At 34.0% G+C, this 22785-nt stretch overlaps 1 pseudogene; it reads right to left on the reverse strand.

The window, feature by feature from the left end:
• Nucleotides 1–18359: 18359 nt before the first annotated feature.
• On the reverse strand, nt 18360–19288 carry LOC100918001 (annotated as a pseudogene).
• Between the last annotated feature and the right edge of the window lie 3497 nt (nt 19289–22785).

The following is a 22785-nucleotide window of genomic DNA, read 5'->3' on the forward strand; positions in this document are numbered from 1 at the left end:
TCAGCATTTAGATCACTCAGGATAACTGCAGAGATCTTGCAGACAACTACCACATAAAGCAATATGACTGACGTAGGTGCTGTCCAGGACTTATAGGAATATAAAAAAGGAGCCATTATTTCTAATTTCTCCTTTTGGAGCATAGGAAAAGCTTCATGGAAAACATGACAGGAAATACAAAATAGTGTTGATCCTTTCCTCTCAACATACAGTGAAACTTCAACATTTTAACTTTCCCAACATCAAGCATTCCTATGATTTTATTAATAACCTCATTTTCATTTTCATGTTGTCAGCAACCACACACATTCCTGGCTATGCACAGAAGAGAAAAAAAATGAGAGTGGGATGTAGGCAAATTTCTTTAGGAACCAATACCCTACTAGGTACCTTTACTGGTCTTGTTCACCCTATTATGGTAAAAAGCTTGTACATTCATTGCATATTTTATTTTTAATTTTTTTTCCTTAGGCAAAAGGTACATTTAGGGAGAAGAAGATACAGAAAAAATGAAGAGGTAAACTAAACACCAGAAGTAGTAAATATGAAATAGATTTGGGAGAGCAATAGGGTTTTTAATCATTGCATATTTTCCTTGTTTATCTTTAAAACCCAAGTTTATGTTACAATTATGCCCCCAAAGCCTAATACAAATTCTCTGGGCTCTAAATCCAAGTATGCCAAGTCAGTGATACAGCCTAGAGAGAAAATAAAGGTGTTAGATAACTTTTGTGCTAGAATGTTTACAGTTGCTGTCAGCTGGCAGAACCTCAAGAATCTCAAAATGATGCACAAAGCAGATGTCCCTGATAGATTCTTTCAAGCTGGTGTGTCCTTCATGATCTCCAATGCCATCCACCAGTCATGAAAGAAAGTGTGTCAGAAATGACGTCAAGATGTCACAGGTCTAGGCATCTTCCACAAGCAGTGAATAAAGATCCCAATAACCTCTCCCTTGGTTTTCAGAGGCAGCCAAAGCAGAGAGGTTTACAACAATATAGTACACAGTACAGTGTCCTCACACAGCCATCTGACACAGTAGAAGGTAAGGGTCAGGTTAAAAAAAAAATTAGTTCTAAGAACTTTATTTGCTGTGCAATATTTATGGTACTGTAGAGTTCATATATTATGAAAAGTAAATATCTGAAATCAATGTTTTTTAATTGAAATGTTACAACAAAAGGTCACAGAATTCTAGGGAATTACTAATGAAAAATGTTTTGCATGTTACCAATTTTATGTTTTGTACTTTATTTTATGGGTTATATTTCATGGTCATTGTGTGAGAGAAAATATAAATTGTCAAAACTAATATTTTGTTATAAAGAATTATATGCAGAAAAGTGTGTTTTCAGCAATTTCAAGTGAAAGTCTATAGTTTTTGGTGGTCTCCTGAACCCAACCCCCTATTTCCCATAGGTTCAGTGTATCAATATTTGGGTTTCTTACTTTTGAGCTAACTTCTAGGGATGTTAGCTCCATGAAAGTTGAGGATAACTTAATTTACATAAACCTGCACAAATCTCAAATTTATATTGGACTAAAGGTTATATTTTATGATTAATATACTCCTTTTAAACTTATCATGAAAGGCAGCAAGGTATAGGGCTAATTCAGAATTAGGAAAACCTGGGTTTAATTCCTGCTTTAGACATTTACTGTCTGTGTGACTCTGGACATGTCACTTAAACTCCCAGCCCTATAAATCATATAAGTCTAGTATTATAGATAAGGGAACAGCCTTGGTTCTACATCCACTGGATATAAAATTACAAGCATAATAAAAAAACAACAATAATACCATGAATAAATAATAATATCAATTGAAAATTAAAAATAATTCCTCAGGGAAGGTAGGTGTGCAGTGGATAGAGCACCAGCCCTGAAGTCAGGAGGACCTGAGTTCAAATTCGACCTCAGACACTTAAATACATCCTAGCTGTGTGAGCCTGGGCAAGTCACTTAACTGCCTCAGCAAAAATAAATAAATAAACAATTCATCTCCTTTAGGCAATTAAATTATCTTGATCTGTAGCTAAAACAAACCCCTACAGGCTATTAAATCCCAAATTATATACACATACCTCCCTAAACGCTTTCAAAAGACATCAAAACTACTTCTTTTGATGGCATCCTAAAATATCCTCAAACATGCTTACTAAATGACCATAGATCAGTACCTGGCTAAGGTAGAATGAATTAGAATTATATTAAGATATTCAACTCTTTAAAAACTTCACCCATATATTGCAAAACCCATTCTAGTTTTTCAATTCTCTTTATATTAGCAAATAAACAGGCTAACATTTATTTACATTTATTCTAGATATTTCAAAATAAATCTTAGATGATCTTGGATCTGATTAAAATTTTACAGTTGAGGAAACAAACCCAGGTGAGAAAGATGATTTTCCATGATTGTACAGGTAGTAAGAGGCAGAGGCAGTATTCAACCCTAAGCCCTCTGTTACCAAATCTGGTGTTCTTTCTGCTATTGAAGTGGTTTAAGAAGGCAGTAAGGGGTTGTTTGAAACAAAGCTAAGGCCCAGATTCCATAAACATATGATATTATAATCCTCTTTAGACATATGAATTACACAGTAGAACAAATTCTGTCTTTTCTTTCTTGATTAGCCATAATCACTGAATGGGCATTGCCTCTATCAAACTGAGACCTGTTGAAGACTTTCGCTTTAAAAGGTCAGAGTCTCCCCTTGCATCCCCAGGGCATCTCCAGCCACCTTGATCTATATCTTGCTACTGGACCCAGATGATTCTCTACAGAATGAGGCAGGTGACTTTGCACAGCTCTCCCTCATTTAAATTCAATTCACTTGCCTGTTATGGCATTACCTCCCTGATATCATGGTTATCTTTAAGAACAAAAAACAAGCAACAACAACAACAACTCCAACTATACAGTGTTAAGGACCATGCCTAAGTGTGAAGGAGCAGGTTGATTCTCTGAAAGCCCCCACAATCTGTGAATCATAACACACTTGAAGGAAGAGGAGAGAAGTTAGAGAATGCAACTGCCTCTCAGTCTCCTTGTATTGTTATCCTCTCACATGAAGAGATTTGTTCTGCTGGTCAGAATTAGATTCCCAGCAGCCACTAGCAGATGGCTCTGGTAACACCTAGCAGCCACTAGCAGGTTGCTCCCGTAGCAATACCAGAATCAAAATAAATCTAAAATTGTTCTCTCATATTTAATGTATGGTAGACACCACCAGTATTTGCCAAATCATCTTTCTCAGTAGTTTTTCCACTGGATTGTTTAAGAAACATCTCCTTCCTCCTACCCACCAGATAAATTCTGATTACATTCATTCTTGCAACCCCCCTGCATTGTTATCTTTACTCCTTACTCACAACTGTTAACCGATCAAGATTAGTCCAATGTTAAAATCTACAGGAAGTGTCAACTCTATGGACAACTTAATAGAAAACATTTAAATAAGTGAATATGGTTAGCAACATTTTATATTTAGGCTTTTATATTTCTTCTGAGACTTTGAGATTTTTTTCCCCTTCTTTCTTTCCTTTTTCTTTTTTTCATTCTGTTTCTCTTTATTTCATTTTCTTTCTCTCTCTCTGTTTCTGTCTCTTTCTCTCTCTTTCTGTCTTTATCTCTCTCTGACTCTCTGTCTCTCTCTCTTTCCTACCTTCTTTCTTTCTTTCAAAGCTTAGAACCAAATATATAATTCAAATGCAACCTATGAGTGTGGTCAAGCAGAATTCCTTATACATTTTCATTTTGTGGTTTGTAAGTCCTGAGGAAAATACTAGGTTTCCTGCAATCTTGCTTCACTTCAGGGTGTTTCTTTTTCTTTTTTTTTTTTTTTTTCTTTTTCCTTTTTTTTTGTTTTTTTTTCACTTCAGGGTGTTTCAACCCAAATCAAAAAGGCCATGTTGATCAAAGTCTGACAAATTCTTCAAATGTTGTCAAGGAGCTACTATAGAAATAGCTGCCCCTCAGCCTTGATCCACCAACGTAAAGCAGCTGCACAGTTCATATTCATGTCCTCTTGGATTCAAAGAGAAAGACATAGATGAGGTAGATACCATGGTTCTGGTGTTGGAACACTAAAAACAATTTACACAAGACATTTAAAGAATAAAATATAGGGTCCCCATTTAGAGAAAAGGTTTCATCTGCTAGGTTTAGTTTTAAACACATTAACAACCTCTACAAAAACATTTAACTTTTTAAGCCTCCTACAAAATTAACATGAAAGAAGAGAACTGATTTTTGAGTTGTAAGACCTGAGCTTTTTCTTTTAGCTTCCTATCTATGTAACTAAATATATTAGTGAACTCTCTTGAACCTCAGCTTCCTCATCTCTAAAATGGAAATGATAACACTAGTACTACTTGTCTCATGGGATTGTTTCAAGGAAAACTTTGGAATTGCATGGTGTAACCAAGAGAAGCCTGTGATTTCATTCATTTTAGAACTCAGTTTAAGGAAATTTCTTCTACCAATGCAGACCAACCTCTAAGGTTCACAAAATCACTATCTGTAAAAAGTGAGACTTGAAACTCTGCAAGGATACTTTAATCTTATGTTATTTCCATAGTCTCAAGACTATGGAAATGTTACTTATTATTAATAATAGTTAGCATTTATAACATAATTTAAGGTTTACAAAGCACTTAAAAATATCACATTTGATCTTCACAACAACCCTGTGAAGTGGGTACTATTATTATCCCCATTTTATAGAAACTAAAGTAAAATCAGGATAAATAATTTTTCCAGGGTCACACAGCTAGTAAGTGTCTGAGATCAGATTTAAATTCGTCTTCCTAATTCCAAGTCAAAATGCTCTAGCTACTGAATCATCCACCTCCCATAATAAACTCATGCCCTACCATGTTTATTTAGGAAGGATTTACTGGCCCTTCTCTGAAGCTTTCCCCTCCATCTTTCCGTTTGTTCTGTGCTTCCTCCTTTTCTTTATATAATGCATACTATATACTTTTCTTTCCCCATTCTAATGCTCCCCTTCTTTTAAGCCTCAGTCCTTCCTCTATCATTCCCAGAAACGAATATTATTGCACATCTCTTTCCCAATTAGATTGAGAGCAGAGAATGTCTTTTGTCTTTCTTTTGAATCCCTGGTGCTTAGGAAATGCTTGACACATAGTAGGTGCTTTTAAAATATTTTTTGATAATAGTTGATTTTACAATTTTTCAAAATCAAGTTAAAGTCTTTGAGAAAATTAACATAAGTACTAATAAGTACTAACCTTCATTTTAAAGGTGCCAAAGTTGACTCACAAATAAGTTAAGATTTTACTTAGTCACATGGCTAATAAGTGTCAGAAACAAGATTTGTATCCAAGCTTATTTTTTTATTTTTTTAGTTATTTTTTTACTATTATGCTGTGCTGCCTCTCAGATACCTTTATTTCTTCCTCAGAAGGAACAAAATATTCTCAGCCTCTCTTATAGTTATGAAGATGCTGCTAAATGTTCTCTTTTGTTATTTCTTGAAGAACCTTGAAGAAAGGAAATGCTTTGGCTATATTATTAAATCTCCCAGTAAACTGTGCTCTCTCTCTCTCTCTCTCTCTCTCTCTGTTTCTCTCTCTCTCTCTTTGTATATAAATATATTTAAATCACATGATGTCTGTGCCTAAAACAAGCAGCTAACACAAGATTGTGAGATCCGAGAATGTTCTCAATATAAATCTGACAGCCACTAAAATCCAGGATAGTTTATTCCCTTCCTACTAAACAGAGAATTGAGAATAAATATTTAACGATCTTTACTAGGTCAATAAATAATATAAATTTGGCCCTGGGGTAAACTCATTTGGAGAAGAGGCTGCACAGTTGACCCTATCCAGGTCCAGTTAAGATAGAAGAGTCAGTGGCCCCAGTTCCAATGGCACAGCTAACAACACCATCTCTATCCCCCATGTCTATTTCCACCCCAAGACACACACACAGACACTTGCATACGCACTCTATCGTACACAATTCAATTATTTGAGAACAATGCAGTGGAATAGGCAGTGCTGGTAGGGTGGGTAGAGTTCAAATATGGCCTCAGACACTTACCAGCTGTGTGATCCCAGGCAAATCCCCTTAACCCTATTTGTCTGAATTCCTCATCTGTAAAATGAGCTAGAAAAGAACATGGCAGAGTATTCCAATATATTCAATATTTTTTGCCAAGAACACATTGTAAATGGGATCATGAAGAATTAAACACAATTGAACAATTTCTGAACAAAAAGCAGGAAGGTTGGTGTGAAGGGAAGGGAATTAAAATTCTGGGCAAAAAGAGGAATTATTTTGAATTAATTTTGATCCTTGTATTCAGAAACCTTTTACTGTTGCCAAATTTTTTGTGACCCTCACATTCACTTAAGCTACCCCTACATGGGGTCATCACTCACAGGTTAAAAAGTTTTGATCTACAGGACCAAAAGAGAGAAGAAAAATACTTGGAAATAAGTCTTGATTGACTAATTAGGGTTCTGCTAAGAAATGACATATTTGACTGGTCATCTTCATTTTTCTTTTTTTAGATTTACATTTGTATCAATGTTTTTAATATTCACAATGGATGAAATGCAGTTCAACAGTTGATTATTTCAGAGAGATAAGAGGAATTCAAGGGGTTGAAAGTCAGCATCTTCAGAAGAACAACTTGAACCCTATTCTTTTTGACTACTTGGTTGGCCTAACTTGTCCATTCAACTACTTAGACCACTCATCACACTATAAGAAATGAAGTGGCTCTAGGGTATTCGACAGTAAAAATAGCCTCAAAAGAATTATTCATGAATTACAAAGATATATCACCTGAAAAGTTTCAACATAGAATAAGCAAGAATAATTTCTTTACTTTCCTTGGTAGAAAAAAAGAAAATTTAATAAATGTGGAAATAATCTTTTCAAATGAGGAATTTGTCACCTATAATAATAATAATGATACTAAGATAATAATAATATTTAGATTTGAATATAGGTATAATCAATAAATAATTAACACCAAAAAGAAAAATGGTCAATTTATAGAATTTCTAAATATTAAAAATTAAATTACATGTGGTCTTAATCATTAAAAAAATTTGAAGTGAAGTAAATGACTGATGTTTTCATTGATTTCATTCTATTTCATTCATCACCTCTTCTATAATCTCAGATATTTAAAACTGGCATAAGAAAAATGACTTGCATATACTAAAACCTTTTATATACATATATGTACATAAGTATATTTTAGTATAAAGATCTCATACCTATTATATATCCTATTCTAAAAATAATTTTTGAAAAAATTGAAAAATTTTATCTTTAACTCTAAATTCTCATATTCAAATCTAGTTATATAGGCTTCAGAAATATTATAATACAGAATGGCTATCACTATCTATTTAGCAGTTTGGATAAAGGGGAGGGGAGGGTGGGGAGAGAAACACCAAAATGGAAAACACTCTGCTATTTCACAGGATTTAGAATGTCAAAGCTGGATAGGACCTTTGAGATCATCTAGTCTGATTTTCTTTTCTTTTATTTCCTCTTTTTATGAGTATTTCATTGAACTGTGACTTCATTAGTACTGGTAACACTTAGAGTGAAAATTTACTCCATTGATGCAGATCAGCAATTTATGTGTGTGCTGTAAAATCTTAGAGAATTTCCTGGAGTACTGAGGGGTTAACTGATTCACTAGTGATCCCATAGCTAGTATTTAATATTCTCAGCCAGGTTTAAAAAAAAAAAGGATAACAAAAAAATCATGCTGGCAAACAAAATTGATAATGCTATATTGTTTAGTGCTTCACTCAGATTGTCATATCTTATTGTTTGAGCTATTAACAAACATTGGAGAACTTCTGTTTCAGAAGAAATAATGAAAGGTCATAGATAAGCCTAGTCCTCCCACATCTATTCCAGCAATAGTCCAAAAGGAGCATTAGATCAAAAAAAGAATAATAAATACAAAAAAGAAAATAAATTAGCTTTGTCAAATCAGCCCAGGATTGTACAAAAAGACAACAGCCACAGATGTTGGAAGGAGGAAAAGGCACATGAATAGGGATGCCCAAGGATCTGTGAGAGACAGCAATCTGATCTGAGAATACTGTCCACAAAGCTCTAGGAGGGGACATGAAAGTCTAATAGCTCATGAGCACAGAAATATCAGAAAATATGAAAAACAGCAGCAAGAGTATTAAAAAAATTGGAAACAAATATGGACTGATCACCCTTCCCCAAACCCCTCTCCCCATCTAAAACTGAAGGAGGGAATAGAAGAACAAAGTCTAAGCAGAAAGTGAAGCTAAAGATATAAGTAAACAAAAGAAGCACCAAGCACAATGAAGCAATAATTCAGTAACGAGTAACATCATAAAGAGTACAAGGAGAGTCTCAGTGGAGGAAATGGCCTTGTTACAAGGAATATTCCTTATACAAGAAGTACATAGTACATAGTTCTAAGTACATAGAAGAAATGAAACAGGCCATAAAGAAATGAAATGCTGAAGGGAATAATATTGAAGGAACAAAAAGTTTAGAATAAGAGATGAAGAAATCTTATCCAACTAGTAAACTCTGAAAATTAATATAGACCAAATAGAAATCAATGACTACAAGAGGCAATGAAAAATGTTAAAGAAAAATCAGAATTAAAAAAAAAAATGTAAGCTACCTACTATCAAAAGCAACTGACTGGGAAAATAAACCAATGAAAGATAATTGCAAAATTTCAAAAACATCATATTTTATTAAATCTAAGACTTCCTTTGCAACCATTTCCTAAAAACAAACAAACAAAAACCCCAGGAGGCATCATTCAGTAAATTATAAATGAACATTTTCAAAGGGTAAATACTAAGCCACTGTTCAACTACTGAAAGAAATTCTTAAATGAAAACTCCTCAAAGCATCATAGTCAAAATCTAGAGCTTTCAGGTCAAAGAAAAATGATGCAAACAACCAGAAAAAAAAAGAAGAAGAAGAAGAAATATAATAAAAGTACTGTCAAGGTAAAACAAGACTTGACAGGAAAGATTAAGGCATACAAACTAGAATGGTTTGTCCTGAAAGTCTGAATGTAGTCCTAAAGTTGGGGGAAGGTAAGGGGAGAGGGACTGGAGGAGTGAATCTTTAATAGAATAATGATCTTTCAACCATTCCTGATGAAAAGACGGAGCAGAATATAAACAATGAATGGAAAAGATAAAATTCAAGGGAAACCTAAAAAGATCAATATATTTAAGCAATTATAAGAAGCTAAAAATGAGAGAATATTTACATTTTAATAAAAAAGAGACATGTCTTTTCAGAATCTCAGTGTCTTCAAAGTTTGAGGTAATTCAATAAGACAATCAGAGGAATAAGAGAAGTTTTGTTACAGTTTTTAAAAAATTAATGCACTAGGGGAAAATTTAGGAAGAAGCAGGTGGAATATACTCATACTTATCTGAATATGAAATGAAAGTTGAACACAAAAAGGTACACACAGAGATTTTATGTAGTAATACTTTAAACTGTACAAGGAAAGAGAAAAGGGAAAGAAAGGAGAGTTCAAGGAGGAACAGTCACAAGCAATATATATTTGAACTTCAGAATGTGGTTCATAAAGTGTGGATTGAAATGAAAGAAAAAAATTTAATGGAAGTAGATTTTATCAGTTACAGATTGCTACTCTAGATCACATTCTTTCTCTTTCATTTATTCCTCTTTGTGAAGAGAGAGAGAGGTAGAAGAAGCATAGGGAAGACAAAGTAATTAGTCACAGTCATGAATGAGATAACCTAATCCACAAAAGGGAAGAAATTGGCAGAATGAGTCAAAAAGCAGAATCCAAGAATACATTAGCAAAGGAGAGCAAAACAAAGAAAAGGATGTGGGAGTAAAAGTATTCTAATGTATTTTGGGAAGGGCTCTGAATTGGTCTAACTCTTCTGGAAAGCAATTGGAATTTATTTTTAAAAATCACTTTATCTCGGTTTATTCTTTGAATAACAATATATAGTATATTATCAGTAAAGATAAAATACATGTTCATGCTCAGACATACATACATACACATACTACTAATAAAGAGCAAAAAAGAGGGAAAGGACCCATATGCACAAATATATTCATGGTAGCATGTTTTTATAATGAGTAACTGAAAATTGGTAATGACCATAAGTTGGAGATTGGCTGAACTGATATCAAAAAAGATAAAAGGTAAAATTCCTAGAGACATGTGAAAACTTATATGAACTCTTGCAGCATGAAGTAGAAAGCAAGACTCTTCTTTCCCTCAGGGATGATATATCCCAAGAATGTATCATTTCATCAATATTTTTAATATCAGATGAGAGAGAATATGGATCAGAGAATTATTATAGAAGAAAATACTTTGGTATTCTAAACATAAATCTTTCTAAGTTCTTTCCATCAGTATTTGTGCCAAATAATTCATTTTTTAAAAGTCTTCACATCTTTTAAATCATAATAAAAATTCTAGCTTCTGAGAAATATCACTGATTAATTTCATCCAAGACCAGATCGTTTGAACTCCTTCATAAGCAAGTCTAAGCAGCAAAAGTGAGAGAAAGCTAGGGGAGAGTAGAAGATCATACCATGCATGGAAGCCAAGACCCACTGTATTTCCTGATCTCACTTTTCTCTTCCACAAAAAAGCTCCAATGTCCTTGGATCTATAAGATTCTCTTCTAGTTTCCCATAGCTACCACTCTTCAGAATGGTTTCTGTCATTCATTGATATCTTCCCCTCAGAAATTGTCTTATATTTTTATATCTATTTAGACACATACATGCCATTTTCCCTAAAAGAATGTAAGATTCTTAAAAACAGAGACTGTTTTATTTCTGTCCTGAAATCCTTTATGTCCAGAACAGTACCTGGCACATACCAGGTGCTTAATAAATAGTTGTTGATTGATTGATCCATTTTTTTCTTTGGAAGCAAACTGATTACTTTTTCTTTTTCTAAAGCCAACTAAACAACAGCACCATGCTTGGTACATGGGAGGCTCTTAAAAATGATCAATGACTTGACTTGTTCCCATGCCTTCTGCAATTTTTTAAATGATTTTTAAGCATCACAGATGAACATATGAAAGATTAAAGTAACTACCAGCAGGAAAACTGACAGGTCTAAGGGATTAATTTACAAGTTTAAACCAAAGTGTTGTGGTCCTACATGCACCCACCTTGGGAGCCAGACCACTTTTGATCTTCTAGAAGATAGGGGCAGAATCTGTAACCCCTGCTTCTCCTCCTCACTCCCTTAGTCACATAAGAACATTTCAGATTCATCCGGATTCAAAGAAATCTTTACAATTTAGAGACTTTCAGTCAGACTGTCAGACTCAATTTTAAGCCTTCTGGTATTTCAGGTCGTCTTAGATCATTTCTCCATAGACTTGATATAAGGGAATAGGAAATAGGAGAGAATGGCAAGAAACACTTTTCCTCCTTCACAGTTTTGTCCCAGGAGGGCCTGCCTGGTACTATACATGATAATATAGAAGTCCTATAGGTCTTCATATCTTCAGACAGTTCAATTTCTCCTGAGACTATCACATATCATTTCTGTCTTAAGTCTTTGTCTTCCCTGTCTGCCAGTCTAGCTAAAGTGCAAGTATATACCAGATAAGTAATATACTTAATTGTACCAAATATATAAAATATGACACATTGTTAGGAGTCAATTAAAGTTATGCTTTACAGCCTTGATAATAGTGAATTAATTCCTGGAAGCTCCAGATTAAGATATCATGGCTACTACTTTGTTGTGCCAGCCATACTAATAATTTGGAGTTCTGGATCAAAACAGTTAAAACAAAATTTTTAAAAATGCAATTATTCTTCTCCAAGGAATATTAAAGTCTTGGATGACTTAATGTAAAAACTGTTGAAATGTAAGCTTTGAGCTGAAAATAATTTTTTGAAAAGATGAGTTCTTGAGCTTGGAGTAAGGTAAGGGAGGAGAAGAGGAAATTAAAATTGCTAGATCATAAATCAGGTTATTTTGAGAGGCCTTAAGGATTAGAAATTACATCACAGTAAGTTTTGGATTGTGCTTTCTTTCCCCTCTGGAAAAAAAAAAAAAAAAACAATAGCTTGACTCATATAGTTGAAAACTGCAAAGCCAGTGACATGAATAAAATTACTCTAATACACAAAAGAAATGAGCTTTACAAAAATAGCATTTATCATAAAAAAATCTTTTTTCCTTTTATTTATCTATAAAATTGATCAAATGACTAATTAGTACATTGTGCATCTGTAGACAAGTGAATTGTTTATTAACTATTAGTTAGTGAATGCTGTGTTTGTTTGAGGCTTTTTGCCTTTCAAAAATGTTATTTAAAAAGACACTCCAGTCTTGGAAAAAGAGTGAACACAAAGCACTTAGAAGATTTTAAGACTCAGCAAACATGTCTCTGTGTGTGCCTAAGTATAGTAGCCACCATTTAGTAAACCATCCAGTGAAAACTGGATTTTCACCAAAGGCAAAATGTTTTTGGTTTGTGGACTTTAACAAGAAGAGATGGATTAACATCTGACAAAGCATGATTCATGTGTTTGCCTTTAAGATAGTTGAGAGATGGAGGACAACACAAAAGACTGGTGGAAACTTTTGAAGGTAATTGGTAGTAGTGGTGGTGAGGGGAGATGGCAATGGCTATGCTAATTTTTGTAATGTTAGACTGGAGATTTTACCAACCATTGGATTTTTTAGACTTGGACCATTTTCAAGAAAGGCTTTAAGAATAGATAAATGCTCAGTGCAAAGTAATCACTTAAATGTTTGAAGTAAATTTTTAAAAGACAGAGGACAATGAGTAGACCCTCCTCTAGTAAAGCAAATCTTCCAGTAGCAAGTGTCTCAAACAAATATTATCTAGAGTTTAAAGGAGGCTTCCTGACTTCAGTTTATGAAGTCTATTATGATAATGTTTCCTTATGGCCTAGATTTCATACATCTAGGAACTGGGATAGTCATGACCACATAATGATATTCCTAAATTCTTGCAACCCAGACCTGGATCTAAATGGAGTTTTCATGCCTAGGACATTAGACCTATTTCATGCAAATGGGATGCAGAACGAAAAATAAATTTAAATTTTTATCTGAATATAGATATTTGATTAATATGAGGGAAAGACTCCACGTTGATAATGACCTAGCTATTAAATGTGATTCAATTATCTTTTGAAAATAAGTAAGATGAATAGGATTATAAAATTTATAGCTAGGAGGTCCCTCCTATGTCCCATTTATGATTAAAGAAACTGAGATCCAGAGATTCACATTGTCCAAGGTTAGAGGTCCTCTGATTCCAAATCTTGTCTACATATGCATGCATATGTTTCATATTTGCAATTGTACTAAAAGCAGTGGGCAGTTAGGTAGTGCAATGGATAGAGCATTCGGCCTGGAGTCAGGAAGGCTTATTTTCATGAGTTCAAATCAGGTTATAGATACTTATTAGCTGTGTGACTCTGGGCAAATCACTTAACCCTGTCTGCCTCAGTTTTTCATCTATAAAATGAGCTGAAGAAGGAAATGATAAACCATCCTAGTATCTTTGCCAAGAAAACCCCAAATGAGGTCACAAAGAATCAGACATTACTGAAACAACTGAATAACAATAGCAAAAAGCAGTACCTTTTCAGTGTAAAAAAGAAGAAAAGAGATTTTCCCCCTCAGGAGTAGAAAGGTCCTTTCCAATTCTATATTCCATCACCTTATTTTATTAACAACCATGACAACACTTCCCCAAGCTGATACAAGGTTTTATGGGTACCAAGCAACAAATGCCAGGGTGGTGAGTTGTAACATCTGAGAGAATAATCCTATATATGGCAAATGAGTCCCAGTCATTCTAGTGCTACAGACTCTACAACTTCTTTCAAATCATTCACATTATAGAGTTAGCTGAATTTCACAGAGCATTCCTCTCCACCTAATAATCTGTAGGTTTATTAGGTAGGAATTAATGTTATTATATCAATTTTATATGTGAAGTTTTGAACACAAGTCCATTGACTCTGCTTTATTCATTGTATCACACTGCCAGGTTCTTAAAATCTTGCTAAAAACAAAGTGGGAATGTTTAGAAAATATAAATGTGAAGTTTTAAAAGAGATAGGCTTAAAGGAGGGCTCTAGAATACAATCACATCCAATGCTGAAAAGTTATATTACAAGTTTTCTGTCTTTAAAAGAAAATGCCTATCTACTCTCAAAATAATTGAGACAGCATTTTTTGTGATAGCAAAGAACTGGAGATGTGGGTTGACAATTAATTGGAAAATGGCTAAGTCAATTGTAATATCTGAATATAATAGAATGTTATTGTTTCATATGATAAATATGAAGAATTTTGAGTAGCTTGGGAAGTTTTAAGCAGAACAGAAAAACAATATTCACAGATATTAAAGCAACTCACAAAGATTATATCAACAACAACAACAGTAACAAACTGATTGTAGTGTAATTAAAATGAACAAGTTTGTCTCCAGAGAAGAGATAAGATAGACCTCTCTCCCTTCTTGTCAGAGATGGGAGATCATGGATATAGAATATTATAATTACTGGCAGACTTGTTTGATATGTTAGTTAAATTTGTGGCATTCTCCTCCCCCTATTTTTTATTCTCTGTTACAAGGGATAGCCTATTAATTAGGTTCAAACTAAATAATCACTCAACCAATAATATTTAAACTATAAGTAAATCAATAATAATTCATTATACACCTATTCTATGCCAGGCACTATGCTAAGCAGTTAGCATTCAAAGAATTCAAAAGAGTAGAATTAGAATATAGAAATATGATATCAAAACAAAAGATGATACTTTTTAAAGTGAGGGCCAAATACTGAATCTTTATACTTAAAATAGTTTTTGTTGACTAAAGTAGGCATAAATGTAAAGAAATTATGGGAATAGATCCATAGGTAAAAATGGTTGATTTATGCCCAGGTGAGCTCTAAATTGTCAGTCCATGTTTTTCTTTTTTTTTTCTTTTTTACTATTGGCGATATTTATGGGAAAGTGGTAATAAAATGACAAAATATATGACAAAAATATGACATGACAAAATATATCAATAAAAATGTTAAAAGCAAAAATGAAATGGTATATACATTATGTTGAAATACAAAACAGAAATAAAAAAGACTAGACAATTATAAAAACACAAATTCATCTTTGTGTGCTTTAGTGGTTAGAAAAAGATAGTATATATCAGTAACCAAACTAATATTCAATAGATAGAAAACAAAGCATTTGATAATTTCTATTAAAAAAAATCAAAGGCCATAGGAATAAAGGGAATTTCCCTTAAAATGATCAGTAGCATCTATCTAAAACCATCAGCAAGCATCTTATGTAATGGGGATAAACCAGAAGCATTCCCTATAAGATCAGGGATGAAACAAGTTTGCCCACTAGCATTATTGCTATTCAATATTGTATTAGAAATGTTAGCTTTAGCAATAAGAGAAGTAAACAAATTAAAAGAATTAGAGTAGGTAATGAGGAAACCAAATTATCATTCTTTGAAAATTCTAGAGATTCAACTAAAAAACTACTAGAAAAAAAATGAACAACTTTAGCAAAATGGAAGGATATAAAATAAAGCATTTTTAGTCATAAAAATGCTTTGGAGAAAAGCAAATTAAGACAACTCTGAGGTACAACTACACACCTCTCAGATTAGCTAAAATGACACGAAAGGATAATGACAAATATTGGAGGGAATGTGAGAAAACTGGGATACTAATGTATTGTTGTGAACTAATCCAATTATTCTGGAGAGCAATTTGGAACTGTGCCCAAAGAACTATCAAACTGTGCATACCTTTTGGTTCAGAAGTGTCTCCATCAGTATCCCAAAGAAATTATAAAAAAGGGAAAAGGACCCTTTTTGTAGTGGCAAGAAACTGAAAACTGAGTGGCTGCCCATCAACTGGAAAATGGCTTAAAAAATTGTGTTATATGAACATTATGGAATATTATTGTGAAATGAGTAAAACCAAGGAAACATTGTACACAGCAACAAGAAGACTATAAGACAATCAACTGTGAAGGATATGGCTCTTTTCAACAATGAGGTGATTCAGGCCAATTCCAATAGATTTGTGATGAAGAGAGCCATCTGCAACCAAAAAGAGGATTGTAGGGGTTGAGTGTTGATCACAACATAGTATTTTCATTTTTTTGTTGTTGTATGCTTACTTTATTTTCTTTCTCATTTTCCCCCCTTTTTGATCTGATTTCTCTTATGTAGCATGATAAGTTTGGAAATATGTATTTAAGAATTACATGTTTAACACATGTTGGATTATTTTCTGCCTAAGGAAGGGGATGGAGGAAAGGAAGGGAGAAAAATTTGGAACACAAGGTTTTGCCAAAGTAAATGTTGAAAACTATCTTGGCATGTATTTTGAAAATAGAATGCTATTATTAAAAAAGAAATAGATAGTATTATATATACCCTATCTATAAAATTTTGGGTGATAGAGTAGAAAGAAGGGATAGTGGTCTCATTTTCCAATAGTGGAATGAATTAGCAACTTATAAATTTAAAACAAATAGTTTACTACCCTACCCCATAAAATATACACACACAAAGATTAAAAGAAAGAATACAACATCACTGCCTTCCTTTAAGGATAGAAGAATGTTTTGTTGATATCCTCTGTTGATGGGGACACCAAACATCCTGCTTATTCAAGTCTCTCTGTCTTTCAACTTACACTTCCAGGGCCAGGAAAAATACTCAAGAGACTAAATCACATTTGAATTGATCATTCAAATAAACCTTAAAAAGCTTTTAGTTTCTCCTCTGTACAGTTTTTTTTCATTTTTTTAAATGTCAATTTTTTTATTGTTTCAATCAAAAAAATTTTCTATTATTTATTTGTTTGTTTGTTTATTTATTATTTAATAGCCTTTTATTTGCAGGTTATATGCATGGGTAACTTTACAGCATTAACAATTGCCAAACCTCTTGTTCCAATTTTTCACCTCTTACCTCCCACCCCCTCCCCCAGATGGCAGGATGACCAGTAGATATTAAATATATTAAAATATAAATTAGATACACAATAAGTATACATGACCAAAACGTTATTTTGCTGTACAAAAAGAATCAGACTCTGAAATATTGTGTACAGTTTTTTTTTTTAATAAAACAAGATCTTACATAGTCTATCTCTTCTTCTGTACATAGAGTATTTTAACTGTTTTAAATTTTTGGTACAGAAGAAACTGGAAATTAAGTGGATGCCCATTAATTGAGAAATGGCTGAATAAGTTACAGTATATGAATTTAATGGAATATTATTGTTCTCTATGAAATGATGAGCAAGCTTATTTCAGAAAGACCTGGAAAGACTTACATGAAGTGGTGCTGATTGAAGTGAGCAGAATCAAGATAACTTTATACACAGTAACAACAAGAATATGTGAAGATGAAAAAGTGATGTATTTGGCTCTTCTCAACAATGTGATAATTCAAGGGAATTCCAACAGATTTGGGATCTAAAATGTTATCCACATCCAGAAAGAGAATCATGAAGACTGAATATGGATCAAACCATAGTATTTTTACCTTTTTTGTTTGTTTGTCTTATTTCTCATGATTTTTTCCCTTTTGATCTGATTTTTCTTGCACAATATAACAAATATAGAAATATGTTTAAAAGAATTATACATATTTATCCTATATCTGATTGTTGCTGTCTTAAAGGGAAGGGAAGGGAAGGAGAGAGAAAAATGGTAACACAAAGTCTTACAAAAGTGAATATTGAAAACTATTTCAATAAGTTTAGATATTACATCTATATGTATTTAGATATGTTTAGAAAATATGTTTTCTAAATATGTTTAGAAAAATAAAATTCTATTGAGAAAAAAATTGGCACAGAAGAAGCATGATAACTATAGAAAAAAAGCCACAGTACTGGGGACATTCAATAATCATATGCACTGGCACCTTAAAAACAGACCCATAGATTTTAATGCATTCATGAGGTGAGAACAAGAATATATAAAGCTTTTGTAAGTTATCAAGCAGGAATTTCAAAAGGAGAGACTAATATACTGAATCTAAAATAGCTTTGCCCTAAAGAAGAAGCTTTATGATGAGCTCATGGTCAGAGTGTTTAGGTCACATTTTATCTTTATAGTACCAGTAGTTCTTTTGAAGGAATGCAGCAAAGGAATTTTTTAAAAAGTTTATATAGATGTTCATTAAAAGGGCTATATGGAAGGATCTTCAGACCAGAACAAAAATCTCAATTCCTTTACTTGTTCATTGTTGCTTTTTAACTTGCTAGCACCACTAATGTCTAAGAGTCATTATGAGTCATTCATGGTGGGCAGCCAGAACACCATGTTGGAACAAGTACTGGCAAAGGTCATGAACATTGGGTTGAATTGCAAACAGGCTATGGGGCCATTATGTTCTCTTCTTAACTCAACCACCTTTATTCCACTTTCTCCATCCAGACATGAACCTTGCTATGTCAGAGCCAATCATGATAAACTGAGAAACTAGAGAGCTTCCAAAATGTCATCTTTGCTGTCATCCTATTCTCTGAAGGAATATATCACTACTCCTTTAAATGAAACAATCAGATGGATAAAACTGCCTTTCATAGTTTTGAGGGTATGTTTGCCATCATTTCCAAACTTTAGGCCTATTTATTCACAGGTCTTGTCCTCCTGCACCTTGAAATTTGCAAGTGACCCCTTATCAAAAACTCTAAGGTCATAAAGTTTCACAGTCTCAGAATTTATCCCCACAACAAAAAGGATTCCTTCTGTGTAAAAAGCACAAACTGGCTTCCCTGATGATACATTTGGTCTTGAAAGTTAAAGACTTGAGTATTCCAGAGTCAAATGGTTTTATCTAAAGATGCAGATACACTTTTCATCAATTAGTGACATAGATAAGGCCCCTATCCTCTTGTGTCCTGAAAAGTATTGGATATATCGTATTGCAAGGACAGGTAACAGACGGTGTCATCTATTTTGTTGGAGATGCATATGGCAATATTTACAGCATGAGTATACATCTCTGACAAGATCTACTCCATACTTCTTCCTATATAGAGTTCTCTTGGTTTGGGCCTTTCTACAGGTATATAAGACAATGGAGTCATCTTTGCTGTAGAGATGATTGCTTAGCTATTGGGACTAAAGTTGAAACAGTTAGTCTTATCTGAGTTCTCCCAATATATTTTGGGCACTCAGAAAATCCTCAAGGACTCATCTGTCAGCTTCATGGTCGAAAATCTGGAAAGGGAAAAGCCATGAGTTTTGAGGAAGGGGAGAAGTAAGAGTTAGAAATGGACTAAGACAGTAGAGAGTGAGGCAGGGACATAATTTCTAAATTTTCCTTTTAATTTTAAGATAGCTTGGTATAGTGGATAAAGCACTGGATTTGGATCTAGAAAGACATGAGTTTAACTTAGCTTAGACATTTACTTGATGCGTAATACTGGCTACATCACCTAATTTCTCTAAGTCTCAGTTTCTTCATCTATTAAATGGAGTTAATAATAGCCCCTAGCTCACAGAGTTGTTGTACCAATCAAAAGAGATACGTATAAAATAATTAGATAAAACGTTGTCAAAGTTAGTATTATTAATAGTTGACATTTTTATTGCACCTACTACTAGTTTATAGAATGTATTTTTCTCATTACCATCCTGTGAGCACACAAATGGCCTCATGCAGCTGCTTATGCTGTGATTCTTGATCTACTGTCATTCATTGTTCAATCCTTTTTAATCATGTCCCGACTCTCCATGACCTCATTTGGGGATTTGTTGGCAAAGATATTGGAGTACTCTTCCATTTCCTTGTTCAGATCATTTTACAGGGGAGGAAACTGAGGCAAACTATTTAGCGACTTGCCCAGGGCCACACAGCTAGTGTGTGTCTAAACTCAGATCTTCCTGACTCCAGACATCCCTGGAAAGTATGCTGCCAAGGTAAGTGAATTTATCTACAACATTCAAAATTTCTCCATTGTAATCAATGATGGAACAGATGGATAGTGTGGTCTTGACTGGTGGATTACCTGTGTTTACTTGCCAAATTAGCAAAATCAATCTATACTTTGTTTCATCTCAGCTTCAGAGGCTGCACCGAGTGCACAAGGATCTGCAAACAAAAACTCATGCACCAACTCTCCTTCTTAAATCTTGGCTTGTAGCCTTTTCAAGTGAAATAATTTACCATCAGTGTGGTAGCTGACTTTGATGCCATATTCATCCTGAGTGAAGGCATCTGACAACATTGCTTAAAATATCATGATAAAAAGCATGGGAGCAAGAACACAGCTGTTTCACTTCACTGGCAATTGGAAAAGCTTGAGCTGGACATGGACAAGCATGCCATCATGAAATAGATATAGGATGCTGACAAACTTCTCTGGGCATCCAAATTTTCCATAAGCCCTCATAACCAATAGTATGAAAGGTGTTGGCTAGATCAATGAACATTGTGTATAGACCTCTGTTCTGCTTCTGGCATTTTTCTTGGAGTTGATGAAAAAAACACCATGTCAATCGTTCTATGAGCTTTATGAAGCCATATTTGCTCTCAGATGGATGGGCCATCTTCCACGTGAAGGCTCAGTCTAAGGAGGACTCTAGCAAGAATCTTGCCAGCACTGACCAAGAGAGAGAGCCCCATGATTGTCATTGAACAACCTATTTCCTTTATTGATATAGAGATGGACAATGGAGACATCCTTGAACTCCTCTTGCCATATAACTGAAAACTTCAGTCAGCTTTCATATGAGCAATAGATTCCATCATCAACAACAACTTGTAAACATCATTTGGAATAGAATCAGCACCAGGCACTTTGCCACACAAGAGGAGCCAAATGGCATTCAAAATCTTTTTTTTAGTTGGAAATTTGGCTAGAGAGAAATTGACTTCAACCTGAGGTAAATGGTTAATGATTTCAACATTGATTGATAACAGGCTGTGGAGAAGACCATCTCTCCAGAATCATGTCCTTATGACTAATCAATGTGGCTCCATCAACACTGAGTAGTTGACATGCATTATATGTCTTTGACCCATAAATATCCTTCAGGAAATCATAAAAGTACTTTGGATTGTTACCATCAGCATAAAACTGAATTTCATTGGTCTTCTTACTGAGCCAAGAATTTCCTGCATCTGTCTAAGCTCCTCTTTGACTTTACTTTTGATGGAGTTAAACCCTGCCTTTTGATGAACTATCCTGCTGTTATATCCTGTGAAGTTTTCATTTTTCATTTAGCAGCTTCTGTATTTTCCCATCATTTTCATCAAACCAGTCTTGATATTTGTGAGTGTTCTGATCCAGATGAGTAACTATTTTTTTGCTATACACCAAATCTATTAAAGCTAGCTACTCCTTTTCTGTCCGTTGTTGACAACTGTGTGTTACCAATTAAATTGTTTATGATCAGAAAAGTACCTAATCTGTTGACATTAAGCCTTAGTCTGCTGCTTTTTTTTTTAAGGAAAATACTTGGCTTAAAGAGGATAAATCTATGACCAGAACAACATTCTATATAAACACTTCATCACTTTCACATTCTATATGCCTCTTCTTACAATGACAAAGTCTATGAAATGCCAATGTTTGCTACAAAGATACATCCACAAAGCCTACTCTAGCATTAAAGTCACCCATAATAATAAGCTTGTCCTCTTTCAGCACATTGATGATGAGGATCTTTAATTCTTCATAAAGTTTTTCATTGATCTCATCAGGGTTCATCATGGTGGGAACACAGCCACTTTAATGCAAGTGGCAATCTCATTGTCATGAGCCTATCCTCTATAACAACAGCTACTAAAATATCAAGGGACCTTATAAAGCATCTAGTCCAACTACCAAATTTTATAAAATGGGAAAATGGGAGACCCATAGAGAAGTGTTTTGTCCAAAGTCACTCAAGTAGCAAATGGCAAAGCTACAATTTAGACACAACCTCTAGCACTCTTTCCACTGAGCTGGTACTGTTCTAAAAACTATTTTAAATACCACACAATTCTGGTCTCTTAAATTTCTCAAATTTTTAAATGCTAAGTGCAACAAATGATTAAGAGGAGAGGTATAGGCTTTCAAGAACAGGCAGATAAGGCAGAAGGAGATCAATCATTTTCTGTACCATTCAATTAAACAATTGTTGACAATTATTGAAGCTATGGGAGGTCAGCAAAACATAATATGTGCTCAAGGGCACCTATTTGCCTTAAAGACACCAATGTCTCTGTATGCCCTAGGAAGTTCTCTCTTAGTTTAGCCCTTCCTATCATTTTAGTTTTGTTATACAATCAATCCTCAGATTCATGTTTATTCATGTGATTTTATTAATAATTTCATTTTCACTTGCACTTTGGCAACTACACATTTAAAGATATGCACAGTAGATAAAAAATGCATTTCATTGATCTTGTTCCCCCAATGCTGTAAAGAGTTCCCTGTGAATTCATTGCATAATTTTATTGCCTTTAAAACTCCAGTTTTTTGATGCAATTATGCCCCCAAAGCATAGTGCAAGCCTGCCAAGTCAATGATGTGACTTAATGAGAAAATAAAACTGTTAGATAAACTTCGTGCTGGAATGTCTGCTGTCACTGTCAGCCTAATTGCCCAGCTGGCAAGAGATGTTCAGGTCACTGATCCCATCATTTATACAGTCTAAATATTAAACACTAACTCATTTCTGATATGCTCCTATAATCTGAGGCCCTTAAGGATCTTAA

The sequence above is a fragment of the Sarcophilus harrisii genome, chromosome 1, assembly GCF_902635505.1.
Source record: "Sarcophilus harrisii chromosome 1, mSarHar1.11, whole genome shotgun sequence".
Lineage (NCBI taxonomy): Eukaryota > Metazoa > Chordata > Mammalia > Dasyuromorphia > Dasyuridae > Sarcophilus > Sarcophilus harrisii.